Genomic DNA, 25270 nt, shown 5'->3' on the forward strand with positions numbered 1-25270 from the left:
AACCGACTTGCCAATGCTATGGTTTGTTAACAAGAAGTTTGTGGAGTGGTTGAAAAACGAGTTTTAATGACTCCAACCTAAATGTATGTAAACTTACGACTTCAACTGTATATATATATATATATATATATATATATATATATATATATATTGTGTATATTTATATTGTATTTGACAGGGCGCATGAAAAAAAGACCTAGGCCTCAATATGTCTTCCTTTGTTAAAATAAAGATGAAAATATATATATAAAAAAATAAAACCTCTCAGTCATTTCTGTCATTCTTCCTGTCTGTCAGAGCTGGGAAGAACGAGCCTGAGCCGGAGCAGCCTGTCCCCAGGAAGGTGGCCATCAGAACCCTGAGCACTGAAGAGATAGACCCGGATGTCCTGGAGAGCATGCACTCTCTGGGTTGCTTCAGAGACAAGGGCAAACTCACCAAAGACCTGCTCTCTGACGAGTGAGTGATAGAGGGATGGGAGGGAGGGAGAGAGTAAGAGGGCGAGGGAGGGAGGACTGTAAGGATGGAAGGGTTAAAGAAGTGCACTCTGTGTTGCTTCAGAGGTCCAAAAAAAAATAATCTCACCAAAGACTTGCTCTCTGATGAGGGAGGGAGGAAGGGAGGGAGGAAGGATGGATGGAAGGGGAGGAAAAAGGGAGGGAAATCATGCACTCACTGGTCTGTGTCAGAGATCATAGCAAATTGATGAAAGACCTGCTCTCTGACTAGAGGGAAGGAGAGAGGGACGGAGAGATATGGAGGGAGAAATGTGTCAGCGAGGTGCCAGCGATGTCATCCACTCTGAGGTGCTTCAAGGACATCCTACAGTATGACTTTACTGCCTTGTTTCTCCAGTGATAACCAGGAGAAGATGATCTACTTCCTGCTACTGGACCGGAAGGAGAGGTACCCCAGTCAGGAGGACCAGAACCTCCCCCCGCGCAGTGAGATTGGTAGGCTTGTCCAATTTACCCCCACACAATAGGAGAAGTAGACTAGTCCAGACCTTCTATGCCTTTTAGAAAATGAAAACCTGCAATAGCTACACCATAACTCGGATATGATGTTTTGTCACACATGTAGTTCGTTTGTTGCTGACTAGTTCTCTTTCTCTCTTCACTTGCTTCTCCCCTGACCCCTAACCTTTGACCTCTGACCCCTGTTCAGCTGACCCGCCCAGGAAGCGGGTGGACTCCCCCATGTTGAACCGCCATGGGAAGAGGAGGCCGGAGAGGAAGTCTATGGAGGTGCTGAGCGTCACAGAGGGGGGCTCTCCTGTACCTGTACGGCGAGCCATCGACATGGCCACACATGGACAGAGGTGTGGTGTACACACACATACAGTACATGGACTCACTCACATGTATCATATTGACGCACATACACACATGCACAAGTACATGCAACACATATCAGTGTAATCACATGAGATTAAAGCTCAGAACCACAGGACCTCCGATTAATATGAGTGGTCTGTAGTTCCAACTCTCAGTGTAGTACTCTTCAAATGACTGAATATTATAGACATGCTCCGGAACTTTGGCGACTACTAAGTATTTTTTTAACCTCCCGCTTTGGGCTGGATGTGTCAATGTGTAGTTCATACATGCATAATCTATGAGTAGAATTACTGGCTTACCTCAATTAGCCATGAAATCCCTAGTTTGAAAGCGACTGTTTATCTTGAAGCTGTGCCGCAACATTTTCCCTACATTGAGCTTCAGCCCCTCGCATTTGAGTGACAGCTAGCAATAGGCCTGTCCAGCGTTATCCAATAAGGTTGCATGGCAGGCCCAACGGCACAGTGGACGCAGCAGAGAGAGAGAAAGCAATGACGTGGTGCACATATCTGCACATATGTGACGTAGTATGCAATTTTGAGGGCCACTTTCTGGCTTGTGAGTGCTACTTTCAGAACTACTGGCTAAAAAGTATACAAATCTCTTTAACACACACAGACACGTGCATATGCATGGACACACACACACACACACACACAACACACACACACACACACACACATACACACACACCACAGAGGTACATATAAGCACGTACACACACACACACACACACACACACACACACACACACACACACAAACGTACATATAAGCACGTACACACACACACACACCACAAACGTACATATAAGCACGTACACACACACACACACACACACACACACACACACACACACACACACACACACACACACACACACACACACACACACACACACACACACACACACACACACACACACACACACACACACATACATACACACACACCACAAACGTACATGTAAGCACGTACACACACACTCACAAAAACACAAACACCAGATTCAAATACGCAGCAGCAGGGTGTCTACACATTATGGCACCTTGCTGGATATCTCTGTCCATTAGTTCAATCGGCTGTGTGTGTACTTCCAGTAGAATCCCTCTCCTCACTAACTTTATTATAAAGCTGCTTAGGGTGTTATGACAGTCCAACACAGACAGAAAAGCTGAAAAGTTTACAACTTTCTGCGTGGGTGAGTCATCCGAAGAGGATAGAGGCTTTAAGACTTCAACTTTTTATAGACTGTTAGAAAGTATACCAAATGTGAGAATACCCCATATTAGCATGACCCTTCAAAGTGTCTTTACCCCTCTGTTTAATCGGTGTCTTTCTTTGTTTCCATTGTCATGTGATGATCAACCATTTTTCTTCTTCTGTTAGCTTTTCCTTTCAAGACTAATATTGCTTACTGTGCATTGGTCATTGTGAGCAATAGCCAGCTCTGTTTTACATGCACAACTAACATTAGGTTGACATCTCATGACCTATACAATAATCTGTACTTTTTTTTAAAGGAATGCTTAGAATCGGCCCTTTTATGTGACGGTCTTTCTGTCTCTTTACTTTCTCTCTGTCTGTCTGAAGTAAGTCTGTTTTCAGTAAAAGCTTGGATATCACAAACGCTAACCTCACCAAAGAAGAAAGGTATTTGTCACTTTTGTCTGTCTGCCTTGCCACAGTTGAGTTGCAGTGGGGTTTTCCCATTCACACTCTCACCATGTTTAAGTCTATAAGCCTTTGAGAGGGTAGTCTAGTAAACCTCAATGGAAACTAAGCTCCATCCTTGTCTGCATAAAATAAATTCCCAAAGAATCTAACCTCTTGCCGTTAGAATTCTTCGGAAACTTTTACCAGAAGTTCACTTGACTGCCTGGCTATCTGATAACGAATACGCACAGTAAAGCCCTTATTTTCATACTGTGGTAAAGTAGGCCAATGTGATCAGGCCTAGACTGAACTGAAGGAGAGAGGAGATAGAGAAGAGATGGAGGGAGGGAGTCTTTTCTACACCCTCGGCTGCTTCCATGCACATCAAAAGCATAGTATCCTCCTTCTTTTGGCCCCTCTCTTCCCTTTGATGCTGTAGTTTCGGCGTCCCAGGGCAGATCCCAATTTTTAGGTCAACTTCCTTGTTTCCCTGTTTTGCCTCCTTCCCCATTGTGTGTGTGCGTGTGTGTGTCTTTGTGCCTGAACGTGTGTGTGTGTGTGTGTGTGTGTAGTGTCTGTGTTAGCTCCCACGCATGTGTGTGTTTGTTTTGTCTTCTGCCAATCTATTTGTGAGGTTATCTCATCATGGTGCATCAGGTCCAACCGCTCTTTCAAAGCCTATTCACGGATGAGCTTGTGTCCAGGAACACAGTTTAGTGATGCTTCGCCGGTCCGCCCCCCCCACCCCCTACACCCCGTACAGAGAGAGATTAGCATAAATTAATTGGTGGGAATGCAGATGGGGCGTTTTGCTGGAGCGAAGAAGAGAAGAACAAACAGGGATGGAAATAAGGCATTAATATCCCTCTGAATAGTTTTTTTTTTATCTCCATTATCTAATTAGAGTGATACAGTGGTACACACACACATCAGTGGAGGCTGGTGACTTGAAGAATTGAGGAGGATGGGAGGCCCACGACAAAGTGTTTCTAAAATCGTCAAAGACTAATTATTTTAACCTAAAGCGTTTTATAAAGACATTTATAATACAATATTCCCGGGAAGGGGAATGAGAGGGCTACTTACACAGTGTTGGAAAGGGATCACAGCAGTGATTGAATGAGGGCATGAGGCATGAATTGAAGTGTTCAGAGGATTGACCAGTACAGGACAGGATTTGACCGGGAATATAAAAAATAATAACGCACACTGCATAGTTCGACTAAATAGCTAAAAATGAGTTAGTCTTAGCAAGGAGTAAAATCATTGATGCGTAATAATGTGAATGTGTATGTGATTGACTCTACATACAGTAATGAGAGACAATTGACAGGGGTACTCACAGTGCTTGGAGGGGAAACATTCAATGTGCCAGTGGATGAGCGGGCACATGAGATGTGGTTTCAGTTCATGTCAGGAGAAAGTTGACAATGGTAGTGGAGTGGTCATCACCTCTTAATCAGGGAACAGGAGGTGACTTGGCTGTAAATACAAAATAGCAGATACATTCCCATGACAGCTGCGCCACCGTAGGTTCGGACAACGAGTTTCTCTGTGAAGTTAAACTCAGACATCTCAAAATTCATAAAGTCATACACAGACTGCGCATCTCACCCTCTTTAACACATCAAAGTATCCCAAGAAATGTTCCTTATCATCCACATACCTGATGATAACGGACAACTGCAAGCAGACTGGTGGCACCATAGGTCCCAAAGCTGTGGGTAAATGTTAACCCCTGGGGCCTGGAGATTGTCCTTATATGTTAAGCGAACTAGGAAAACTCTGGACCCTATAAGGTATGACAGTGATTCATCCGTTGTATAAGGATTTGGTATGGGCTGTGATGGGACCAGTTTTTCCTCATCAGGTCACATGGTTTAAAAAACTCTTGAAAAGAACTCCTGGCCCTGGGGGGGATGAAAACCCTTTCAAACTGCAGCTACCTTATATTTGTTGATATACATTTAGACTAGATTATGAGGGGGATTACCTCTAACATATAGACAACAACTGATAGACAATATCTCACAGGCCAGAGCTTGCTTTATGCATGTTTGCATCATGCAGGCCTATGCAACTGTAGGCCTTACAAAAAAAGTGTACTCATATCTGTCATCGCTATTATGTTGAATCATTAATTCCAGTTAATAATTTTGGATTAAAAACATATAGGCAGCATAGCCAGCCCAATTTTGAATATAAACAAAATTTGATCACATTGACATTTTCTCCTGACACACAAATGGACTAATACATAGCATTGATGATGTGGGTGTTACTGACAAAAAGCACATGGCTGAGCTCTTTAATCACCAGAATTCCTATTTGACTCAGCCATGCCTCCTTGCCCGTCCAACATTTCCTCATCTCCCACCCCTTTTAATGCGACTATTATCCCCGATGCTTCTCCTTCCTTTTCCCCTGCCCCGCTACAAAGTTTCTCCCTGCGGGCAGTCACTGAGTCCAAGGTGCTAAAGGAGCTCCATTAAACGTGACCCCAAAATACCATCTGGGTCAGATGGTTTAGACCCTTTCTTCTTTAAGGTTGCAGCCCCTATCATTGCCAAGCCTGTCTCTGACCTTTCTAACCTGTCTCTCTTTTCTGGGGAGGTTCTCATTGCTTGGAAGGCAGCCACAGTTAGTCCTTTATTTAAAGTGAGAGATCAAGCTGATCCTAACTGTTATAGACCTATTTCTATTTTGGCCATCAGATTTGCCACCAATGCTCCTTGTAGGACACATCGCTGTACTCTAGAATCCTCTGGTCATCTCTGTATACCCGTTGCAAGACCCACTGGTTGATGCTTATTTATAAAACCCTCTTAGGCCTCACTTCCCCCTATCTGAGATACCTACTGCAGACCCTCATCCTCCACATACAACACCCGTTCTGCCAGTCACATTCTGTTAAAGGTCCCCCAATGCACACACATCCCTGGGTCGCTCCTCTTTTCAGTTCGCTGCAGCTAGTGACTGGAACGAGCTGCAACAAACACTCAAACTGGACAGTTTTATCTCAATCTCTTCATTCAAAGACTCAATCATGGACACTCTTACTGACAGTTGTGGCTGCTTTGTGTGATGTATTGTTGTCTCTACCTTCTACCTTCTGTTTTCTGTGCCCAATAACGTTTGTACCATGTTTTGTGCTTCTGCCATGTTGTGTTGCTACCATGTTGTTGTCATGTTGTGTTGCTACCGTGCTGTGTTGTCATGTGTTGCTGCCTTGCTGTGTTGTTGTCTTAGGTCTCTCTTTATGTAGTGTTGTGTTGTCTCTCTTGTTGTGATGGGTGTTTTGTCCTATATTTCTATTGTATTTATTTAAATTCCAGCCCCCGTCCCCACAGGAGGCCTTTTGCCTTTTGGTAGGCCGACATTATAAGTAAGAATTTGCTCTTAACTGACTTGCCTAGTTAAATAAAGGTTAAATAAAAATAATTCAAATAAAAACATTAGCAATTAGTTTAAGTTGACCAGATGGACAAGGCGCATAAGCTATATGCTCTTATTAGTAGCCTACAGTTGATCAGACTGAGAAATAGTCTCATTTTCAACCCATACAGCATGTCAGATTTCTAATGTTTAGGTGTAGCCTCGGCTGCTGCATAACATTTATGTCATGAATTTTTGCTTGTGTCCGTCCGGAGTGATAATGTGTTGTCGTCTTTGCCAAATAAATACCGGAGCCTCCACTGACACACATACATACCAATGTGCACGTAAACACAAACACACAGACACACACATACCCACACATTGTATTTAATTGTCATCGAACAACAGATTTCTTTCAATTATGTGCTTGAAAGACTACCTGATATTGGCGAGGTGTGTATGATCGTACACACAAGTACAATAATCTGTTTTAATTGAAAAGCGCCTCACCTTGCAGCAGAATAAGGAACGAACAACCATAAAATGTCTGATGTTTAGGCCTCAAGGGCTAAGGCACTGCATCATAGTGCTTGAGGCATCACTACAGACCCAGGTTAGATCCCAGGCTGTGTCATAACCGGCCGTGACCGGGAGTCTAATAGGGTGGCGTCCGGGTTAGGGGAGGGTTTGGTTGGGAGGTCTTTACTTGGCTGGCTTCCGGGTTAAGCGGGTGAGTGTAAAGGAGTGTGGTTTGGCGAGTCATGTTTCGGAGGACGCATGACTCGACCTTCGCCTCTGCCAAGCCCTTTGCGGAGTTGCAACGATGAGACAAGATCGTAATTAGACTGAAAAAAGGGGTGTAAAATACTACAAAAAATATACGTTGATGTTTACACACACAAAACAGAAATTACTGAAAGCATATAACTATGTGCAGGGGCGCAACTTTGGTTTTAGAAGTGGGGGGGGGGCATAATTATTATTTTATTTTTTTGTCCAGTCGGATAAACACTCCAAACAGCCTATCCGACCGCTCTGAGGCGTTTGCATGGTCCTGAAGCACGCTGTTGCCTCGCTTTGTAGCACATTCCAAAGATAAAACTGGGATGGACAAAAATGCAATGTCCCCCCCTGTTCCCAGTGAAAGTTGTGCCCCTGTGTATATGACGAAATAGACATGTTTGACTCATATGTACTCAGTATGCCTGCACAACATAAACTCAGTTGTCAATATTCACTACATTCCGGAATGCAGTATGGCATGCTCATAGAGAAACTTCTGAGGGAAACTCCCCTGCATCTTAACTCTGTGGTCTTGAGATGTGGCTTGTAATACGTCTCCTTTCATCAATCTTCTTCTGTTTCCCATTGTTACGGTTTCGTGTAGTTTGTAGTGCAGTGATGTTACTTCATCTCCTGTATCCTTACTGTGAACTCGACGTCTGTCTGTGTAGAGCCCTGTCTTGGAGGATTCCATTGCAGTTTGGTGAAAGGCAACTCGGCTCTTAGGTTCTGGTTCGCTCGCCTTGCGCTTTGTATTGCTGTCGCCTATTTTGTAATCCAGATGGCATTGATAAGGTTATGGATGAAATCCTTCCCTGAGGTTGAAGCTTAGTGTGCATGTGTGCGTGCACACGGCAGCATATTTAAACATGATTTACTGTTTCAATTTGAGTTTCCAACCAAATAGCCAAATTGTCTTTTGCAAATGAAATCCCCAAACCTCGCTTGGCATCAGTGGCCCAATGTGATGTGAGGGAGGGAGGGGGTGACAACAGAGGAGGGACAAGAGAAGGGGAAGAAATAAAAGAAGGAAGATGATTCATTTTGCAGTGTGTGTGTGTGTGTGTGCACTCACGGCGTAGCTGACATGTTTGAAGTATTTAAAGACTTTAGACTCTGATGCTTTGCATGTCTTGTTGTCATGTCGACAGACACGGTTGGCGAGTACACCCAATCTAGTATTTAAAAGCCAACACACTCCAAACCATTCAACTGTCTGCTGTTTTAGTCTACAACCACTGTGCGACTGTGTTGGTCATATTGTACACACAAGGCCATTTGAGGCTATGCACAAGGACAGCTCTGACGCCTCATCAAAGATAAAAAGGAGAGGTAGAGGAAGAGGGAGACAGAGATTGACAGACAGAGAGAGGCTGAGTGAAATGGCAGAGAGGGAGAAAGAGAGATTGACAGACAGCGAGAGGAAGAGATTGAGAGTGAGTGTGAGAGTACAGTATTTGTATTTATTACGGATCCCCATTAGCTACTGGCAGCAAGGCAGCAGCTACTCTTCCTGGGGTCCAGAAAAATTAATACAGTTCTACAATTTTAAAACATTGCAATACATTCACAGATTTCACAACACACTGTGAGCCTTCAGGCCCATACTCCACCACTACCACATATTTACAATACAAAATCCATGTGTACGTGTGTGTATAGTGCATATGTTATCGTGTGTGTATGCACGTGTCTGAGCCTATGTTTGTGTTGCTTCACAGTCCCCGCTGAGTGAGAGAGAGTGAGAGAGAGAGAGAGAGAGAGAGAGAGAGAGAGAGAGAGAGAGAGAGAGAGAGAGAGAGAGAGAGAGAGAGAGAGAGAGAGAGAAATGTGTTTAATAAAACCGCTCGGAAATCCCAACCTAATCCATCCTTGTTTGAGTCAATCTCCTCTACTTACCCTGTATGATTGAATCTCCGCCAACCTTTTATGCTCAGGGCAAAGTCTTCAAAAAAAGTACAGAGAGCTGGCACACAAAATGCTACAGCCACATACAACTGTGTTCAAGGTAGCTACGTTAATGAACTCGTCTTCTTCTGATCTCTTCTCCTCTACTTCTTCCAGAAGCTTCAGGTAGAACATGCCATTAGGCACGTATCAGCTTACCCTCCCAAATTGCAACTTTTAACCATTATGAGGGTAAATCCCAAAACCAATCTTAGATCAGTATTTAGGGGCAACTTTATCCTAATCCTTTTGAAGGTTATGTCCTTTTGGAGCTTTTTGTCCTCCCTCCGGCTAGGGGTGTGCCAGTGTGTGGTCATATTGTAGTGTTCAGTGTTTTCCCATTGTAGCACACATATAATATTGTCAGAGGATGTCTTTAACCCTGTGTGTGTGTGTGTGTGTGTGTGTGTGTGTGTGTGTGTGTGTGTGTGTGTGTGTGTGTGTGTGTGTGTGTGTGTGTGTGTGTGTGTGTGTGTGTGTGTGTGTGTGTGTGTCTGTGTCTACGTGTCTACAGGTCACGGTCTATCAGTGGAGCGTCCTCCGGTCTCTCCACTAGTCCTCTCAGCAGTCCCAGGGTAAGAGTTTGGTTGTCCCGTACCACCCACTGGCCCGCTCGGGGCCCACACTGCATCGCACCAACTCACCTCACCGCTAGCTCTGCTGTGCTGTGGATGTCACCGGAATGCACACACTGCTATTCATTCGCTACGGCCGCTCATAAGGCTATACATAGGGCAGCTCATAAGGCTATACATAGGGCAGCTCATAAGGCTATACATAGGGCAGCTCATAAGGCTATACATAGGGCAGCTCATAAGGCTATACATAGGGCAGCTCATAAGGCTATACATAGGGCAGCTCATAAGGTTATACATAGGGCAGCTCATAAGGCTATACATAGGCAGCTCATAAGGTTATACATAGGGAAGCTCATAAGGCTATACATAGGGCAGCTCATAAGGCTATACATAGAGAGGCTCATAAGGCTATACATAGGGCAGCTCATAAGGCTATACATAGGGCAGCTCATAAGGCTATACATGGGGAAGCTCATAAGGCTATACATAGGGCAGGTCATAAGGCTATACATAGGGAAGCTCATAAGGCTATACATAGGGCAGGTCATAAGGCTATACATAGGGCAGCTCATAGAGGAATCCATGGTAAAAACCTCTCCGAAAGACCATCTGACATGAAGCCTGGATAATCCTGTCATGAGAATAGTGCAAAGCTACCAGCCACTATACCCTATGACAGCTTATGACTAAGGCCCTGTGGTGTGGACAATCATGTCACATGACCTGGATTTTAACTGTATTTAAAGCCTTTTGTTCAAACACTGTTTTTATGTTGTATGTCAGATGGTCCAGCACCATCCTCAGACAATTTCTTCCATTTTTGATGTAATTCTATTTCTGGAAAAAATGTCAAATAAAGGTTCAAATCTATGTAATGTGACATGATAGCCCAAAACACAGGGCACGTGTTACGGCACCTGACATAACGCTGATATGAGGTATTAGTGTGGGTCACAGAATCATTTTCTACAGTTTATAATTCATTAATGGGTTGTATCATTTGTTATACTGTAATATACTGTTGGTTATCATGACCTGTCACGACTGTTGTCATATCGTTGTCATGACAGAGCTATGTAGGCTGTATGTCATAGGGATTCTTGTGCTATATCATTGGATCCATGTGAGGTCTCATAAGGGCGTACTGATGAGGGAACCCATCGTTCTTGTTTTAACAAATCAACTAGCCAGCTCTTAGCTAGCATGCACAGTTCCTCCATTCTTTTTTACTAAGGCCATGCATTTTTAAAGCCAGCCCTTAGCGAGGACACAAACATGCAGTCATCACATATTCTGCCTCTTCTTGCGGAACTGTCAGTGTTATGAAGGATTCTGTAGAAGTTTCATAGTTGAGGATATTTCTTTCTGGCAAATATTTATATTTCAGCAACCCCAGCAGGGGTTTTGTGCCTAAATGTTACTTCATATTCTTTTTTATGAGTGACACCGTAAAGGACTTTGTTCAGACAGGGGTGATGCCATTTTAGTCCTCCTTTTTTAAAGTATAAATATTGTGCCGATTATGTAAGGCTACATGTTATGTCACACATTGATGGGATCACTCTACTGATGTATATGGGGATTAGGGTTTAGGAGTGTAATTTCACCTTTAAACGTTATAGCACCCACACGCACGCACACATGCACACACACACACACACACACACACACACACACACACACACACGCATTATATTTAACGAGGATCACTTCACAAAGGCAGTCGTCATAAATGCTACATAATGCTGCATTCATAATGCTGCCATATGAGTGACACAACAAAAAGCCATTAAACCTTGCATAAACCTTTAATACGTGCCAGTTTTCATAAGCTGTAATAAACTTTCATGTCTTGTCAAGATAGTTGCTATGTCATTCATACCACAGCATTGTGCATGCAGAATGGCTGCTTTCCACCAATCTGGAAGCTAATGCAGTTAGCTTTGGATGCTGTTTCAGTGGCCGGTTTGGGTTTGGCTTCATGAATGCTTGTAATTTTCTACACTTCTCTCCCCCCATGGTGCTGCTGCCTCCTGGTTGGCTGGTTATGCTAATGGCATGTTCTTCTTGTCTTTCTTTCTGCACTCTCATCACTCTCCCTGCCTGTGTGTCACTCGCTCCACCTATCCTCTCCTCCATGTCATTTCTTACTATATTTCTGTTTTTTTCCTGGTGCCTTTTCATTGCAATACACCATTATTGGCCTGTGGTGTTTTCTATATATGTCCCCTGGTTTATGGGCGTGGTCTCTCATTGGCTGCCTGCGCTGTCAATCCAATGGTGCATGTCCAATTGCAGCCGGTCCGGCGCTTCTTTATCCCTCCCCAGTCGCCGGACCTCTGTCAGTCGCCCAACTGTAGCCCCACCCATTCCCCAGAGTTCCGCCTTAACCATAACGGGGTAGGGGGGGCCAACCGCGTGCACCCACACCCGCTTCCAAACTCCTACACGCCAAAGATGGGGTCCCCCCTGATGCACCCCCGCACACAGACCCTCCCCGCCAAGCCCAAAGTGTCTGAGAAGCCCCTTCAGACCACCAGGTCCAACCCCCTTCCCAACTCAGCTGACAGCCCAACCACCCCCAAGTCGGAGCCCACCTCCCCCTCCTCACCCCTGGGCAGCCCCCCCTACATCCCCAACAGCCCGCGGCCACGCCGCCACCCGCCCCTCACTGTGCCCCCCAAGCTCTCCATCCCCCTGTCGCCGGCGCCACCCATGTCCCCCCTCCACCGGCACCGCCTCCACCCTGACCACAACGGTCACAAATCTGTCCCCACCATACAGGTGACTCCCCACCCCTCTCCTCGGGGGAGCCCACTCCCTACCCCCAAGGGCACTCCGGTGCATACGCCAAAGGAGAGCCCGGCGGGCACCCCTAGCCCCACGCCGCCCCCAGCCCCTCCATCGGCGGGTTGCCCTGGAGGACGCGTCTCAACTCCATCAAGAATAGCTTTCTGGGCTCGCCACGCTTCCATCGCAGGAAAATGCAAGGTACTGAACTGGACTGGGGTAGGAGACTTATGGAGGGGGACGAGAGGTTAGGAAATAAGGCAGGATTTCCACACACACTCACGGTGGGTGTAGGAAAAGGGACCCTTTGGTGGCTCACAGCTACATCCTTCTGGCCTGCGTAGATCATCCCCAGCGCAAGGACGTGCTGGAACCACCTGGTCGAGGGGATTGGTCACCATGAGTTTTAAAATCCTACCTGTACACGCTTCTGGTCAACAATAGAACAAGTCATACTGCCCTGTTAAGAATATTTTACACTCTCCCAGTAGAGTGCTAGCATTAGCGCTTAGCACAGGGGGATTTCTGCCTTCATCTCAAGAGGGTTAAAAGTAATCGTCCTGTCCTATACGCTGTGATGTAATCTTGTTAAACCAAAGGGAGGGGTTCTTTATGCTAGTCCCATTAAATTCTAAATGATTGGTGATATACATTATAAATCAACGGCTATTCCATTCCCGATGAGAGGAGCAAATATGAAAATCATGGGTGTTTGTGTTATGAGGAGCGCATAGCATCAGAGCTTTACCGTTATGATGGTTCTCAAAGCGTGTGAGCTCAAATATGTAATTGGAGAAACTGTAGTGTGTGTTTTTCTTCTTCTAATGAGTGGTATAACACTTTAATGCCTGTAGGTAGGTTGCCATGTAATATGTGCTGCACGGTGACAGATCATTTAAATCCTCCATTACTAAGAGGCGGCAGGTAGCCTAGCGGTTAGAGCGTTGGGACAGAATGCTAGAGCCAGCAAGGTGGAAAACTCTGCTGTTCTGCCCTTGAGCAAGGCAATTAACCCCCACAACAACTGCTTCCCGGTTGAACGCATTCAGTTGTGCAACTGGCTAGGTGTCCCTTTCCTTAACATCATTTCTACAACTTGAAGGGATATTGTCCATTGTATCCAGAAGAACCTTTGTAGATAACGGTATTACAATGTTAAAAGACAAACCAATTTATAAGTAAGATTACGGAGGAAAATATTTTTGGCTTTATGTTGTACTTATGCACTATACAGTATTTATGTACATAGAAAAAATCAAGTGATTAAAAAAAATATATAATAAATAAAACCCTCTCAGATGTCAATCAAGTGATGTTGCCCATTTGTCTGACCTTTTCACCTTTTAAAGGTCCAATTCAGACGTTTTTATCTCAATATCAAATCATTTTTGGGTAACAATTAAGTACATTCTTGTTGGTCTATGTACCTCCTGGTGGTGTCACCAGGTCGGCCAAAAGGGGAATCATTTTGGTCGTCCCGCCAAAAAAAGGCTGAAATTTCAGACGACCTTTTCAAACAGCTCTCACACCAAAAGGGGAATCATCATGTTCTCAATTTCACAGTAGTATTCCAATCTCATAGTGTGGAAATGTATATCAAACACAGAAAAAGCACGTTTTTTGACTCCATTGGGCCTTTAACCTTTCACTTTTGACATTGTTTTCTGCCTCTCTCCACAGTTCCCACCCAGGAGGACATGTCCAGCCTCACACCAGACTCTTCACCAGAGTGAGTGACCCAGGAAAACATAAATACAACGTTTGACAAACATTGAGGTAAAGAAAGAAAGTCGCACCCCCGATTTATGCTCCCAAAACCCTGAAGAAGGCACTGTGTACCGAAACGTTGTTTGCTATATCCATTAAATGTTTGGGAGCATAACTAGAGTGTGCGACTTTCTTTCTCATTTTTAGTTTACTCTCCTATAGTCAGTACCTCTACAGAACATTGTTGGGTTTGCGTCAGCTTATGCCTTTTACTGAAAAATTAGAGGTCATGCACCATAGGGACCCGTAGGTGGTCTGTAGGTGTTCTTTCCGAGGTCTAACACAAGTCTTCAGGAAAAGACCTGTCTTTAGTCATATTCCAGTAGGCCTATTTGCTTATGGCCTTGCGTTCACCTAGTGACTTGTTTTAAAATTATACGAGAAAAGAAAGATTCCATTTGATTTGGAATGGCACGCCAGACAAAGTTAAACAGACCTATTTATATAATGAATATGAATTATGAGGGCAGAAATGATTCAATATTAAAGCATTAGACCTAAAGGCTTCAGTCATACAAAATACGGGTTCTTTAGCAGATTGGTATGAATGTCTCACCCCATGTTCAAGAATGGCATTTTTCCTTTTATTCAGATTACAACCTCTCACTTTCGGATATTTGAAAATGAAATATTCTCCAAAATATTTTTAAACAAGCCATAGAATGTGTGTTGCAATTTCAGTTTACTTCACCAGAAACGACAGAACAAATATTATGGTTAAACTCAAATATACTAATTAAAAAGAAAACATATATATATATATATATATATTTGGAGAAAAACATTACAAAAATTGTATAATCTTTGAAAAATTATATCATAAATAGGACTGTTACATCACACATGCAGCTAACAAAAATATATGGAAATGTCTGCTCTACTCAAAATTACAACGAACTAATTGCAGCATTACTGCAAAAATGGAAGTGAAAGTGGGAAAAAGTAAGGAATTTGTCTGTCAGCCCTGCATTAAAGACCAAAATTGGTTAAAGAAAATTGTGATGAATAAAAAAGTATACCAGTTTAATTGAACCTCTCTAGGATAGGGGACGCAAGCGTCCCACTTGGCCAAAAGCCAGGGAAAATGCAGCGCGGCAAATTCAAATAAAATTATATAACAATCAAACTTTCATTAAATCACACATGTACGATACTAAATTAAAGCTACACTCGTTGTGAATCCAGCCAACATGACAGATTTTAAAAAGGCTTTTCGGCGAAAGCATAAGAAGCTATTATCTGATGATAGCACAACAGTAAACAAAGAGAGTAGGATATTTCAACCCTGCAGGGGCTAAAAAACAGCTTCCAATTTGCGCAAAGTCACTTCGTCTCTTCAAAATGTAAACATTTCAAACTACTTTTGTAATACAACTTTAGCTATTTTTGAATGTTAAAAATCGATCAAATTGAAGACGGGTCTATCTTTATTCAACACAGGAAGACAACAAACCAACGCTACTTTTCAAGTCTTGCGCAACTCTCAACAGTGTTACCCAGTTCCTAGATGGCCGTACTCTTCATTGCACAAAGGAATAACCTCTACCAAAATCCAAAGACTGGTGACATCCAGTGGAAGCGGTAGGAACTGCAAACAAGTGCCTAAGAAATATTGTTTCCCAACGAACAGAGACCTAAAAAAAATGTCCTCTGGGTTTTGCCTGCTACATAAGTTCACAGACATGATTCAAACAGTTTTAGAAACTTCCAAGTGTTTTCTATCCAAATCTACTAATAATATGCATATTTTATATTCTTCGCATGAGTAGCAGGAAGTTGAAATTGGGCACGCTATTTATCCAAAAGTGAGACCAAAAAATGTGCAGCTGCAGAATAGTTGGAAAGAGATTTTGTACGTATCAATTCCATGGCACATGGTTTATGAACTGATGTACAAAATTACACTGCATTCAAAACTTAGTTTTTCTATTTCAATTATTATACAAAATTCTTACAACTAATAGAATGTTATATACAGTTTCTTTGGAAAGTATTCAGACCCCTTGACTGTTTCCAAATTTTGTTACATTACAGCCTTATTCTGAAATGTACGATTTCCCCCCTTATCAGTCTACACACAATACCCCATAATGGCAAAGCAAAAATAGATTTTTATACATTTTTGCTAATTTTTAAGAAATAAAACACAAATATCACATTTACATAGGTATTCAGACCCTTTACGGAGTACTTTGTTGAAGCACCTTTGGCAGCGATCACAGCATCGAGTCTTCTTGGGTATGATGCTATAAGCTTGGCACACCTGTATTTGGGGAGTTTCTCCCATTCTTCTCTGCAGATCCTCTCAAGCTTAGGTTGGATGGAGAGCGTTGCTGGACAGCTATTTTCAGGTCTCTCCAGAGATGTTTGATCGGGCTCAAGTCCGGGCTCTGGCTGGGCCACTCGAGGACATTCAAAAACTTTTCCCGAAGCTACTCCTGCGTTGTCTTGGCTGTGTTCTTAGGGTCATTGTCCTGTTGGAAGGTGAACCTTTGCCTCAGTCTGAAGTTCTGAGTGTTCTGGAGCAGGTTTTCATCAAGGATCTCTCTGTACTTTGCTTCGTTCATCTTTGCCTCAATTCTGACTTGTCTCCCAGTCCCTGCCTCTGAAAAACATCCCCACAGCATGATGCTGCCACTACCATGCTTCACCGTAGGGGTGGAGCCAGGTTTCCTCCAAGTGTGACTCTTGGCATTAAGGCCAAAGAGTTCAAGCTTGATTTCAACAGACCAGAGAATCTTTTTTTCTCATGGTCTGAGAGTCTTTAGGTGACTTTTGGCAAACTCCAAGTGGGCTGTCATGTGCATTTTACTGAGGAGTGGCTTCCATCTGGCCACTCTACCATATAGGCCTGATTGGTGGAGTGCTTGGTCACCTCCCTGGCCAGGGCCCTTCTCCCCCGATTGCTCAGTTTGGCCGGGCGACCAACTCTAGGAAGAGTCTTGGTGGTTAAAACTTCTTCCTTTTCAGAATGATGGAGACCACTGTGTTCTTGGGGACCTTCAATGCTACAGAAATATTTTAATACCCTTCCCCAGATCTATGCCTCGACACAATCCTGTCTCGGAGCGCTATGGACATTTCCTTCGACCCCATGGCTTGGTTTTTGCTCTGACATGCACTGTCAACTGTGGGACCTTATATAGACAGGTGAGTGTCTTTCCAAATCATGTCCAATCAGTTGAATTTACCAGTGGACTCCAATCCAGTTGTAGAAACATCTCAAGGATGATCAATGGAAACATGATGCTCCTGAGCTCAATATCGAGTCTCATAACAAAGTGTCTGAATACTTATGTAAATAAGGTATTTTTTAAATATTTTTTTTAATAAATTTGCAAACTTTTCTAAAAACCTGTTTCCACTTGGTCATTATAGGGTATGTTGTGTCGATTGCTAAGGATTTAGCAATTGCCAAGCTTGTTTTTGGTCACAATCTGTATAAACTATTCGAATAGAAAGGTTCAGAACTTTTTTGAAAAATCACAGCACAGTTGAAAAATATATGGCAAATAGAAGTCAAAACTGGATAGTGTTCAGAGATAGATGGGAGGGGTTGAGTGGAGTGCCTGTAAAATGTATATAATATGTATAAGCTGGAAGTAGAAACCTAAGTGGTATTGTCCATTAGTTTACTCAAATTAGCTGAGGGGTGGAAGGGTTAGGGGAAAATAATAAAGGAAAATATATACAAATATATTAATATAGATATATTTACAAAAATGATATACGTGGGATTGAAAATGATGCAGACAATTACATTGATGGAAGCCACAATCGATCTGCAATAGTAAAGTTGATCCACCCCCTAAAAAGAAGAAAATAAATAGGTTTCAGGCAAGGTCACTAGTGATTGTGATTCACTGATGTTGGCCCGTTAAGCTGATGTCTGGAGACATTAGTTCAGGAAGCTGCAGGTCTCAGGCAAGGAGATTCGTCACTTGATTGTGGGTCACTGAACCACCTCTGTTACATGCATGTGCATGAAAGTCAACTTATTCTACCTTTGGTGTTTTCGCCATTGGGAGAGTGACTATGTAAGGTACAGGCAGTAGGGATTCTGCCCAAGAGTCCTGTGTGAACAATCCCCACAATTATGCAGATTGGACTCTCCATCCTGTTGATTGGGCTATTTTTAGGGGACTGTTCCGCATGAATATTTGAGTGGTTTTGTTCCAGTTTGCTTCACAGACAGAGAGAGACACAGCTAGGGTCTGGTTGGATAGTTGGAGATGAGGCAGAAATGAGGAAGGGGCCTTGAGGTAGGTTAGTAGCAAAGGTAGTCAGGATGATGTCATTGCTATTGGGGACCAATATGAGGCTATTTTGACAAGCAGAGGGAGGAAGAGGGCTTACAGAACATGCACAAGGGTTGAAGTTAGATGATAGCGGGAGGTAGAAACAGAATAGCCTGGTTCAGATATGAATGTGCTTTTACCAACTCCTCTGACTATATGGCATGCCTATAATCAGGAGTCAGGAATCAGGAATCAGGAGAATAGAATCTTAGTGCCAGCATCCTCTGACTATATGGCATGCATTATAGTCACAAGTTGCTTGAAATACACACCTGGACCAGGCTAGGAGTGACAAAGTGGTTTTAGATTAGAAGAACATTGAATTTAACACTACTCCCTTAAACCGTTTCTGTTCATTGCCCTTACGGATCAGACAAAGAATGATAAATGTTGCAATATGTAAATGAGTGTGGCACTATGTTAATTGTCCTCTCAACATGATGCATTAGTCTTCTCTCCAGCAGATACTAAATTAAGTGAGTGTGTGTCCTTCTAGTTTGCTGACTTGTACGTGTCTGTGAGAATGCACCATTTTTTTCTCCCTCCCTGCAGGCTTGCCAAGAAGTCATGGTTTGGTAACTTCATCAACCTGGAGAAAGAGGAGCAGATCTTTGTGGTGATCAGAGACAAGCCTCTCAGCTCCATCAAAGCAGACATCGTTCACGCCTTCCTCTCTGTAAGAGCTCCTCACCACTCCTTTTTACTCCTCCGACTCCTTTTTACTCCTCACCACTCCTCTTTACTCCTCACCACTCCTCTTTACTCCTCACCACTCCTTTTTACTCCTCACCACTCCTTTTTACTCCTCACCACTCCTTTTTACTCCTCACCACTCCTCTTTACTCCTCACCACTCCTTTTTACTCCTCACCACTCCTTTTTACTCCTCACCACTCCTCTTTACTCCTCACCACTCCTTTTTACTCCTCACCACTCCTCTTTCTCTCCCTCTCCATCTACTGTATGTGTATGATAGTTTGTTGGTGATGTGGACACCAAGGAACTTGAAGCTCTCAACCTGCTCCACTACAGCCCCATCAATGAGAATTGGGGTGTGCTCAGTCCTCCTATTCCTGCAATCCACAATCATCTCCTTCTTCTTTGATCACGTTGAGGGAGAGGTTGTTGTCCTGGCACCACACGGCCAGGTCTCTGGCCTCCTCCCTATAGGCTGTCTCATCGCTGTCAGTGATCAGGCCTACCACTGTTGTGTCATCGGCAAACTTGATGATGGTGTTGGAGTCGTGCCTGGCCGCGTAGTCATGAGTGAACAGGGAGTACAGGAAGGGTCTGAGCATGGCGTGTTGAGGATCCTCATGCTGATCCTCTGTGTTGAGGATTAGCATGGCAGATGTGTTGCTACCTACCCTTACCACCTGGGCGTGGCCCGTCAAGAAGTCCAGGATCCAGTTGCAGAGGGAGGTGTTTAGTCCCAGAGTCCATAGCTTAGTGATTAGCTTTGAGGGCACTACGGTGTTGAAAACTGAGCTGTAGTCAATGAATAGCATTCTCGCATAGGTGTTCCTTTTGTCCAGGTGGGAAAGGGCAGTGTTAAGTGCAATAGAGATTGCGTCATCTGTGGATCTGATTGGGCGATATGCAAATTGCAGTGGGTCTAGGGTTTCTTGGATAATGGTGTTGATGTCAGCCATGACCAACCTTTCAATGCACTTCGTGGACACAGACGTGAGTGCTACGGGTCGGTAGTCATAATGCAGGTTACCTTAGTGTTCTTGGGCACAGGGACTATGGTGGTCTCCTTGAAACATGTTGGTATTACAGTCTCAGTCAGGGACAGGTTGAAAATGTCAGTGAAGACACTTGTCAGTTGGTTAGCGCATGCTCGCAGTACACGTCCTGGTAATCCGTCTGGCCCTGCAGCCTTGTGAATGTTGCCCTGTTTAAAGGTGTTACTCACATTGGATACGGAGAGCGCGAGCACACAGTCATCCAGAGCCGGTGTAGTACAATTCAACCTTAGTCCTGTATTGTCGCTTTGCCTGTTTGATAGTTCGTTGGAGGGAATAGCTGGATTTCTTGTACTCTTCCGGGTTAGAGTCTCGCTCCTTGAAAGCGGCAGCTCTACCCTTTAGATCAGTGCGAATGTTGCCTTTAATCCATGGCTTCTGGTTGGGGTATGTACGTACGGTCACTGTGGGGACGACTTCATCGATACACTTATTGATGAAGCCAGTGACTGATGTGGTGTACTCCTCAATGCCATCAGAAGAATCCTGGAACATATTCCAGTCTGTGCAAGCAAAGTCCTGTAGCTTAGCATCTGCTTCATCTGACCACTTTCTTACTGACCAAGTCACTGTTACTTACTGCTTTAGTTTTAGCTTGTAAGCAGGAATCAGGAGAATAGAATTATGGTCAAATTTGCCAAATGGAGGGCGAGTGAGAGCTTTGTCGCGTCTCTGTGTGTGGAGTATAGGTGATCTGGAGTTTTTTTCCCTCTGGTTGCACATTTAACATTCTGGTAGAAGTTAGGTAAAATGGATTTAAGGTTCCCTGCATTAAAGTCCCCGGCCACTAGGAGCGTTGCCTCTGGATGAGCATTTTCCTGTTTACTTATGGCCATATACAGCTCATTGAGTGAGGTCTTAGTGCCAGCATCGGTTTGTGGTGGTAAATAGACAGCTACAAAGAATATAGATGAAAACTCTCTTGGTATATGGTGCTTATCATGAGATACTCTACCTCAGGTGAGCAAAACTTCGAAACTTCTTTAGGTTTTGTGCACTAACTGTTGTTTACAAATATACACAGACCCCCACCCCTTGTCTTACCAGAAGTCGCTGTTCTATCCTGCAGAGAAAAAGCTTAAAACCCGCCAGGTGTATGTTATTCATGTCGTCATTCAGCCATGACTCAGTGAAACATAAGATATTACAGTTTTTAATGTCCCCTTGGTAGGATATACGTGATTGTAGTTCATCTATTTTACATCCCATTGCTTGTACATTGGCTAATAGGACCGATGGTAAAGGTACCCGCTCGCCGTCGGCTCCTATACAAGGAACCCAGACCTTCGCCCCCAATATCTCTGTCTCTTTCTCCAGAGAATGACAGGGATGAGGGCCTTGTCGGGCGTCTGAAGTAAATTCTTCCCATCCGATTCGTTGAAGAAAAAGTATTCCTCCAGTACGGGCTGAGTAATCTCTGTCCTGATATCTAGAAGCTCTTTTTGGTCATAAGACACAGTGGCAGAAACATTATGTACAAAATAAGGTAGAAATAACTCGAAAAAACACACACAATAGCACAATTGGTTAGGGGATGGTAAAACAGCAGGCATCTCCTCCGGCGCCATGATGCTATTTGACTTGTTATTGTATGAAATTATATAAAATAAATCCTGGTCTTCAAACATTGAAATCATTATTAGAGCTAGCACACAAAGTGATGGCTATGTTCATTGGTTTGTCCATGAGGTGAAGTGGATAAATTCACTATAAAGCAACTGTGATTTATCTTTCGATTTAGAGCAACTTTTTGTCAGTGCTACTGCCTGTATTTCCCTCTGCTGCTTTCCCAGTGAAGGTCAGTGTTATTGTGTAATCAGTGAACAGCAGCCTGTTTTTTGTAGTCTGCATATGATTGGTGCACAGCAGTTTGGTTTCTGACATTAAAGAGAGCCAAGGAAAGGACTTGATTGAGTCTTCTTAAGTTTTTTTGGGCCACGCTGTGCATAGCTGTGTCATTATAATGGTATATCACAGCGTCAAAACAGTCACGACAACGGATGGAAACTGACTTTGACACTGACACTGTCATGACACAACCATCATTGTACACTACAGTAGTTGGCTTAGCCAATTATCTCCCATTATCTGCAATATTTCCCAGCAGGTTTGTTATCGTGTATTTTCAAAGGCACCCTAGTCTCTGTAGCCCAACACTGTGTGGTTGCTGTGTGACCCGCTGTCTATTGTAATTGACTCAGAGTTTGATGGTCCCTAACAGTGCTGTGCTGTAGTGTAACAGATCCAGTGTTGTCTCTTCCTGTCTTGTCTTGTCTCTCTTTGTCTCATGTTTTCCCTGTATTTTAGCTTATATATAGTGGCTTGCAAAAGTATTCACCCCCTTGGCATTTTTCCTATTTTGTTGCCATACGACCTGGAATTAAAAAACATTTTTTGGGGGGTTGTATCATTTGATTTACACAACATGCCTACCACTTTGAAGACGCATTTTTTTTCTTGTGAAACAAACAAGAAATAAGACACACAAAAACAAAAGAAATTTGAGCGTGCATAACTATTCACCCCCCAAAGTCAATACTTTGTAGATTCACTCTTTGCAGCAATTACAGCTGTACATCTCTTGGAGTATGTCTTTATAAGCTTGGCACATCTAGCCACTGGGATTTTGCCCATTATTCAAGACAAACCTGCTCTAGCTCCTTCAAATTGGAGGTACCGTGGGTGTACAGCAATCTTTAAGTCATACCACAGATTCTCAATAGGATTGAGGTCTGGGCTTTGACTTGGCCATTCCAAGACATTTAAATGTTTCCCCTTAAACCACTTCAGTGTTGCTTTAGTAGTATGCTTAGGGTCATTGTCCTGCTGGAAGGTGAACCTCCGTCCCAGTCTCAAATCTCTGGAAGACTGAAGCAGGTTTCCCTCAAGAATTTCCCTGTATTTAGTGCAATCCATCATTCCTTCAATTCTGACCAGTTTCCCAGTCCCTGTCACTGAAAAACATCCCCAAAGCATGATGCTGCCATCACCATGCTTCACTGTGGGAATGGTGTTCTCGGGGTGATGAGAGGTGTTGGGTTTTCGCCACACAAAGCGTTTTCTTTGATGGCCAAAAAGCTCAATTTTATTCTCATCTGACCAGAGTACCTTCTTCCATATGTTTGGGGAGTCTTCCACATGCGTGTTTGCTTATTTTTTTCTTTAAGCAATGGCTTTCTTTCTGGCCACCTCCATAAAGCCCAGCTCTTTAGAGTGTACTGCTTAAAGTGGTCCTATGGACAGATACTCCAATCTCTTATATATTTTTTTCACTTCACCAATTTGGACTATTTTGTGTATGTCCGTTCCATGAAATCCAAATAAAAATCCATTTAAATGACATGTTGTAATGCAACAAAATAGGTAAAACGCCAAGGGGGATGAATACTTTTGCAAGGCACTGTACATATTCTTTCTCTCGCTAGTCACACATGGTCTCTGTGTTGAAACTGATTATTTTTTCTCTTTTTTCCCCCTGTGCTCTCTCTTTGTTTTCACTCTCTCTTTCCCCACCCTCCACCTCCCTTTCCCCATCTCTCTCCCTCTGCTTCCCTACCTCCTGCTTCCCACCTCCCCCCCTCTCTCTCATATAGATCCCCAGTCTGAGCCACAGTGTGATCAGTCAGACAAGTTTCCGGGCGGAGTATAAGTCCACAGCCGGCCCTACAGTGTTTCAGAAGCCGGTCAAGTTCCAGGTGGACATCACCTATACAGAGAGCACCGCCGCCACCAAAGAGAACGGCATCTATTCGGTCACCTTCACCCTGCTCTCAGGTAACACACACAGAAAGGCAGGCAGCTAGGCAGGCACATGCGTGCACACACACACACACACACACACACACACACACACACACACACACACACACACACACACACACACACACACACACACACACACACGCACACACATTAACATACACACACACACATTAACATACACACACACAAACACTGTGTACACACAGACACTTCCTGCATATGTACACACGTGTACAAGCACATACACCAGCTGATGCAAGCCCCATTACACGGAAGTCAGGTGAGAAGGAGGACAGAGAAACAGAGCCCTTTTCCCACCACGATCACACTGCCCTTTAGTCCCTGCTGAGTCTCGAAGGACAACCTCTGGCCAGTGACACCGGAGCATCATCTCCAGCCAAATATTCCGTGTTGTCTTTGCAGTTTGTCTGCTTATTCCCATGTGGATAACTTATGTCCAATTGATGTTGAACAGACTCTCATTTAATTCAGCTGAATTCCTTTGAGATTTGCATGTGCTTGAATTAAAATTGAAGCTTCGTTGAGGCTATGGTGAGAAAAATCGAATGGAAAGGATGTCGTTTGTTTTCATAACATTGACACTCTTTGCGTCCTACTGGTGTGACATTGTGTGTTTCAACATCACAAGCTTATGTTCTGTCAATTATTCGGGTTCTTTTCAAAAGCCTTTCTTATTTTTCAGTCAATCAAGTTCTAGGACTGTTTCTCTCCTGTTTCTCTCTATTTCTCTCTCACTCCCTTCCTCCACCTCCTCTCTATCTCTCTCCTCATACTCTCTCTCTCCTCCTCACTCTCTACATCCCTCATTTTTCTCTCCCCCTCTCTCACCAGGTCCCAGCCGCCGTTTCAAGCGTGTGGTTGAGACCATTCAGGCTCAACTGATGAGCTCACATGACCAGCCCGGGGTCCAGCAGATCTCTGGTAAGTAGAGACCCTCTCCTCTCCCCCCTACACCCCTCCACTACCCCCACCCTCACCCCCCACCTCTCTCGGCATCCCCGTAGCTCACGGCAATGCCACAGTCACAGCGCGGCTCGACTCACACGCTTTGACACTAGGCATCTCCACATGCATGGCCCAAACCATGGCAGACGCACCTGGCACCAACAAAGCAACAACGTTGGTATCCTCAAGACTTCACACTCTCTCCTGACTTTCTTGCATTCACACACCAGGGCTCAGTCATGACCTACACACACAGAA

General features: G+C 43.9%; 1 pseudogene; it reads left to right on the forward strand.

Moving 5' to 3' along the window:
• Positions 1-25270, forward strand: part of LOC135546456 (serine/threonine-protein kinase BRSK2-like) — a 184207-nt pseudogene that overhangs the window by 147627 nt on the left and 11310 nt on the right.

The sequence above is a fragment of the Oncorhynchus masou genome, chromosome 1 (genome assembly GCF_036934945.1).
Source record: "Oncorhynchus masou masou isolate Uvic2021 chromosome 1, UVic_Omas_1.1, whole genome shotgun sequence".
NCBI lineage: Eukaryota > Metazoa > Chordata > Actinopteri > Salmoniformes > Salmonidae > Oncorhynchus > Oncorhynchus masou.